Source organism: Rhinopithecus roxellana, chromosome 11 (assembly GCF_007565055.1).
Source record: "Rhinopithecus roxellana isolate Shanxi Qingling chromosome 11, ASM756505v1, whole genome shotgun sequence".
Lineage (NCBI taxonomy): Eukaryota > Metazoa > Chordata > Mammalia > Primates > Cercopithecidae > Rhinopithecus > Rhinopithecus roxellana.
The window spans coordinates 9017161-9023781 of record NC_044559.1 but is presented as its reverse complement, the minus strand read 5'-3'; the positions used below and the strand labels follow the sequence as shown (position 1 = coordinate 9023781).

Sequence of the window (6621 nt, the reverse complement as noted above, 5' to 3'; positions counted from 1 at the left end):
AGTTTCAATTTTCTGCATATGGCTAGCCAGTTCTTCCAGAACTACTTATTAAATAGGGAATCCTTTCCTTGTTGCTTGTTTTTGTCAGGTTTGTCAAAGATTAGATATCTGTAGGTGTGCAGTCTTATTTCTGAGTTTTCTATTCTGTTCCATTGGTCTATGTGTCTGTTTTTGTACTAGTACCATGCTGTTTTTGTTACTGTTGCCTTGTAGTATAGTTTAAAGTCAGATAGTGTGATCTTTCCAGCTTTGTTCTTTTTGGTTAGGATTGCCTTGGCTATGTGGGCTCTGTTTTGATTTCATATGTATTTTAAAATATTTTTTTCTAATTCTGAAGAATGTCAATAGTAGTTTAATGGAAATAGCATTGAATCTATAAATTGTTTTGGGCATTATGGCCATTTTAATGATAGTGATTCTTCCCCTCCATGAGCTTGGCATGTTTTTCCATTTGTTTGTAACCTCTTTTATTTCCTTGAGCAGTGGTTTGTAGTTCTTGAAGAGGTCCTTCACTTCCCTTGTTAGCTGTATTCCTAGGTATTTTATTCTCTTTGTAACAATTTTTAATGGGGGTTCATTCATGGTTTGGCTCTCTACTTGCCTGTTGTTGGTGTATAAGAATGCTAGTGACTTCTGCACATTGATTTTGTATCCTGAGACTTTGCTGAATTTGCTTATCAGCTTAAGAAGCTTTTGGGCTGAGACGATGGGTTTTTCTAGAATATAGGATTATATCGTCTGCAAACAAAGACAATCTGACTTCTTCTCTTCACATTTGAATATGCTTTATTTCTTTCTCTTGCCTGATTGCCCTGGCCAGAACTTCCAATACTATGTTGGATAGGAGTGGTGAGAGAGGGCATCCTTGCTGTTGTGGGAAGTCAGGGACCCCGAATGGAGAGACTGGCTGAAGCCATGGCAGAAGAACATAAATTGTGAAGATTTCATGGACATTTATTAGTTCCCCAAATTAATACTTTTATAATTTCTTATGCCTGTCTTTACTGAAATCTCTGAACATAAATTGTGAAGATTTCATGGACACTTATCACTTCCCTAATCAATACCCTTGTGATTTCCTATGCCTGTCTTTACTTTAATCTCTTAATCCTGTCATCCTCGTAAGCTGAGGAGGATGTATGTCACCTCAGGATCCTGTGATGATTGCATTAATTGCACAAATTGTTTGTAGAGCATGTGTGTTTGAACAATACGAAATCTGGGCACCTTGAAAAAAGAACTGGATAACAGCAATGTTCAGGGAACAAGGGAGATAACCTTAAACTCTGACTGCCAGTGGGCCAGGTAGAACAGAGCCAGATTTCTCTTCTTTCAAAAGTAAATAGGAGAAATATTGCTTAATTCTTTTTCTTAGCAAGGAACATCCCTGAGAAAGAGAATAGCCCCTGAGGGTAGGCCTCTGAAATGGCCCCTTTGGGAGCAGCTGTCTTTTATGGTTGAAGGCAAAGGGTTGAAATAACCACTGGTCTCCTGTAGCACTCCCAGGCTTATTAGGATGAGGAAACTCCCATCTAATAAATTTTGGTCAGACCGGTTGTCTGCTCTCAAACCCTGTCTCCTGATAAGATGTTATCAATGACAATGCATGCCTGAAACTTCATTAGCAATTTTAATTTTGCCCTGTCCTGTGGTCCTGTGATCTCGCCCTGCCTCCATTTGCTTTGTAATATTTTATTACCTTGTGAAGCATGTGATCTCTGTGACCCACACCTTATTCGTACACTCCCACCCCTTTTGAAAATGCTAATAAAAACTTGCTGGTTTTATGACTCAGGGAGCATCACGGAACCTGCCGACATGTGATGTCTCCCCTGGACACCCAGCTTTAAAATTTATCTCTTTTGTACTCTTTCCCTTTATTTCTCAGACCAGCCAACACTTAGGGAAATAGAAAAGAACCCACAATGAATGTCGGGTGTTGGGTTTCCCCTGATATCCTTGTCTTGTGCCAGTTTTCAAAGGGAATGCTTCCAGCTTTCACCCATTCAGTATGATACAGGCTGTGTGCTTGTCATATATGGCTCTTATTATTTTGAGGTGTGTTCCTTTAGTACCCAGTTTATTGAGAGTTTTTAACATAAAGGGATGGTGAATTTTATTGAAGGCCTTTTCTATGTCTCTTGAGATGATAATGTGGTTTTTATCTTTAGTTATGTTTATGTGATGAATTATGTGTATTGATTTGCATATGTTGAAACAACCTTGCATCCCAGGGATGAAGCCAACTTGATTGTGATGGATAAGCTTTTGGATGTGCTGCTGGATTTGGTTTGCCAGTATTTTACTGAAGATTTTTGCATCAAAAAATATGGAATTCTTCATGAATTTCCATGTCATCCTTGTGAAGAAACCATGCTAATCTTCTCTGTATCATATCCCATTTTAGTGTGTGTGATGCCAAAACAAGCATGATAATTCATTATATTACTAATTTTAATGAGAATTCCTTGGTGTTTTTTTCTAAATTTTAGTATAAAATATACTACTGATTGTTGATTTTGAAAAAAAAATATTTGTGTCTTGTGGTATATTGCTTTTATTTTTTTTGAGACAGAGTCTTGCTTTGTCACCCAGGCTGAAGTGCAGTGGCATGATCTTGGCTCACTGCAACTTCCATCTCCCAGGTTCAAGTGATTCTCCTGCCTGAGCTTCCCAAGTAGTTGGACTACAGGCATACGCTACCATGCCTGGATAATTTTTTTTAATAGAGATGTGGTTTCACCATGTTGGCCAAGCTGGTCGAATGCCTGACCTCAAGTGATCTACCTGCCTCAGCCTCTCAAAGTGCTCAGATCATAGGCATGAGCCACAATGCCTGGCCAGTGTATTACTTTTTAATACCATTTATATTCTTTTCTGAAATGTTATATTTTTTGTGATATCAAATAAGTGTAATTATGTCTCCAGGAGTGACTTTTTCCTTCTTTTGTAAACTTTCTATGATATTATTTTCCAATTACAATGAGTACAAATAAATAAAATTGGAAAAACCTGATCATAATTACTAGATAATTTCATATTTATTATTTAGTGCCATATCAATTTGTATCATGACAAAAACCTTTCTGTTAGTGCCCACCCTATTTGTGAAGTCATTATTAAGAGTTAGTGAATACACACTAAAGTTTATTTACAGTGGTCAATGAGACTTTTTAAATCAAATGTTTGGGCTTGAGAATTATTAAAGGAAAATTTATTTATTATAATTAAGATAAAATTAAACTTTAAATGGATGCATCACAGTTTGGAGAGATTAGTCAGTAAAAAGAGTTATAAGAAAATCATTGTAAGTTGAAATGTGCTTCTTAGATATAACATAGAAAATAGTTATTATTTTTTAGATAATTGGTAATTTCATATGAACTTATTTCTTCTCTGACATGTATATCACTAAGGTAATTAATTTAATCTAAACAAAGTTAAACTAAACTTCAGAGTGATGACATATGAATTAGATGTTCAGCTGATTTTGTTTTTGAGGAGAAAAATTTAGAAGGCAAAATATTGGTTCATCCAATACACCCAAGGTTTATGTAGCAATTGCATGTTGCAGATTAGGCAGAAAAATGGTAATAAATCATGAATCAATACTCATGGCTTTCTTTCACAATATTCAAGGAGTAAACAAAGCAAAAGGAAGCATGATATATGAAGAGTAAATTACACATTATATACAATCACCACTATTCATGGACTCTGTATTTGCAAATTCCTCTTCTTACTAAAATGTATTTCTAACTCTACCCCGAAATCAATACTCTCAGGTTTCCCAGATCTCCTTCATTCATGGACATATAAGGGGATTGGAGAGAGTGGGCAGGAGGTCTAAGGGAGAGAAAGTGGGAAAGGAAGAGAGAGGGAGAGAAAGACAGTAAGAGGCAGGGAGAGAAATGGGGAAAGAGAGAGAGAATGAGTAAGAAGAGAATTAGAGAAGGCAAAGCAGATGTTTTGGTTCCTTTTCTATTCCCAGTTCTTGGTTCTAATTCCTGTGGAGGTCTATAATACATGCTAATCCCTTGAGTTCCATTACACACTCTAGCATTCTTGCAATATATGTCATTTTTGTTTGGTTTGGTTTTTGCTTAGGTTAGCTGTACTTTTGTTACTTGTAAGCAATCTGCTCTCACAACAGATGCAAAAAAAAAAAAAAAAAAAAAAAATCTCCAAAGTTTCTAAAAGATAACTATCTTCAAAAATTTCAAGTTCTTCTTCACTCTTATTGGTTTTCAACATTATTGAGAAGTTTCATGTATAGGTAGGAAATCCTTTTTCCTGTGATTGTTTTGGAAGAGTTTTATTTTTCTTTAGAGTTCTATAGTTTATTCTAATAGATCCATTCACCTATTTATTTTTATGTGCTTATTTTCACTTATTCCACTTAGTACTTAAATTCTGAATTGGTGACTTTCATTAATGATAATTTTCATTCATTTTATTTTCAAATAGTTATATCTCGGCTATTCTGTCTATATTCTCCTTCTAAAAATCAAATTAAAACGGTTTGAATTTATCATCCTTTCATTTATATATCCTCATTTTTATTTCTTATTCAGAAGCTTTTCTCTTTGTTGGGTTGTGAGTAGTTTGTGCACTCTTCTGAATTTCTAATTTCTTTTTCTCAGAATTTAATCTGCTGTAAAAATATTGAGTCTATAATTAGACCTTTAAGATCTTTTCTTATTCAAGTGTATATTTTTTGACAAATGTACATTTTTCAAATTTGCTAGGGTCTTCTTAGTTATAATTGTGCTTATACATATTAAACATAATTGTTTTATTATATATTTTATAGTTGATAATACCAATTTTTCAAGATTTTGCAGGCTCAATTCAGCAAGATGTTATTTTTGCTGATTCTTGCCCATGGTGACATGTTTCTCCAGAGGGCTTGGGTTTTTTTTTCTTCTTTTGTTTTATGTTTAGCTCGTGTCCATTGGCACTTACTGAAACTCAAACAGGCCCTGGGTCTAAAGTCTGTGCTTCCATACAGGTTTTGTTTGAGTTTCTGTCAGGTTCATTGAGTCATCACAATTTTTGACTTAGATATTTTTTCCTCACTTACCCACAGCTAAGGATAGAATAAATATTTTTCAAGTGTTTCACTCTGATAGAAGATGTACAGTTTAAAATGCTACTCTGCATAGACTTAGCACATTTGTCTGCTGTCCTTCTGTGCATGTTATAACCTGATTAAATCATCACTTATTAGAAAATATCAGGAGAGCTAGTCACAGCATAAGAGTTACTCACTTCTCCAAACTCAAACTCTACTTATTTCCTGATATCGAGGAATTTTTCTCTCTATATTTGGACTTATATATATACATATAGATATTGAAATGAAATGTATATTTAACTAAATATTTTTTCTGTTTCACAAAGAATTTTATGTACTCTCTAGTGGGAATATTTCTCTGGATATCTATTAACCAGTATTTCCACAAACAGAAACATAACTTGATATTAAGAATAAACTATCTTATGCATGAGGAAACTATTAAATTCACCACCTTTGCTCTTCATGTAGCTGTGATTAAAATATATATATTGCAGTTTATTGACACACAATGAACAAATGTATATATAATATATATACATTTAAAAATAGATTTATTTAATTGAAATTAAAATATTTAATATAAATATATGGCTCATGGAATATATTTAATTATATATAAGTATATATAATACAAATACAATAATTAAATATTACATATGTATAATTAAATATATTCTATGGGCCAAAGAATACAAATACAATGTTATCAAAGTATTTATGATATTGGATTTAATTCTAAAATTAATCCTCTTTTTATAAGTTCCTAAAATTTATCAGAATATAGATAGGTAGATATATTTCTATGTCTGTATATACTTCTTTAAATATTTAAAAACTAATAAATCCATGAAATCACAGAAAATAAAATATTGCATCAGCAAATATAAAAAAGTAGGAAAATTCCTGGAATACAAAATTATATAACGTTATTTGTTGGAAACAATGACAACCAAAAATACAGGTATATTAAGAGCACTTTGAAAGGTGAGTTATGTAATAATCTATAATAATTGTAATTAGGTTTTATATTTCTACCTTCAATTATGTTAGTATTTGCTTCAGATGTTTTGGGGCTCCATCGTTCAGTGTGTATACGTTTGTAATTGCTATATCTTGTTAATAGATTGACCCATTTATCATGACAAAATGTTTTTCTTTGTCTATAGTAACCTTTTTTCTTAAAGTCTGTTTTACCTAATATTAATGTTGCTACTTTTAGATCTCTTTGAGTACATTTTGCATGGAAACCTGTTTCCATCTTTGATTGTCAACATATCAGTGTCTTTTAAAATGAGCCTCTTATAGATAGTATATAGTTGGATCATGTTTCTTACATCCATTCCACCAATATGTGCCTTTTAATTAAAAAGTTTTTTTTTTGAGATGGAGTCTCGCTCTGTCGCCCAGGCTGGAGTGTGGTGGCTGGATCTCAGCTCACTGCAAGCTCCGCCTCCCGGGTTTGCGCCATTCTCCTGCCTCAGCCTCCTGAGTAGCTGGGACTACAGGCGCCCACCACCACACCCGGCTAGTTTTTTGTATTT

The 6621-nt window shown here is 33.6% G+C and overlaps 1 non-coding gene across 1 annotated transcript; it reads right to left on the bottom strand.

Moving 5' to 3' along the window:
* Positions 1–2323: 2323 nt before the first annotated feature.
* Positions 2324–2427, bottom strand: LOC115900532. Its single transcript, XR_004060216.1, has one exon. It is a non-coding gene; the product is annotated as a U6 spliceosomal RNA (small nuclear RNA).
* Positions 2428–6621: the final 4194 nt, after the last annotated feature.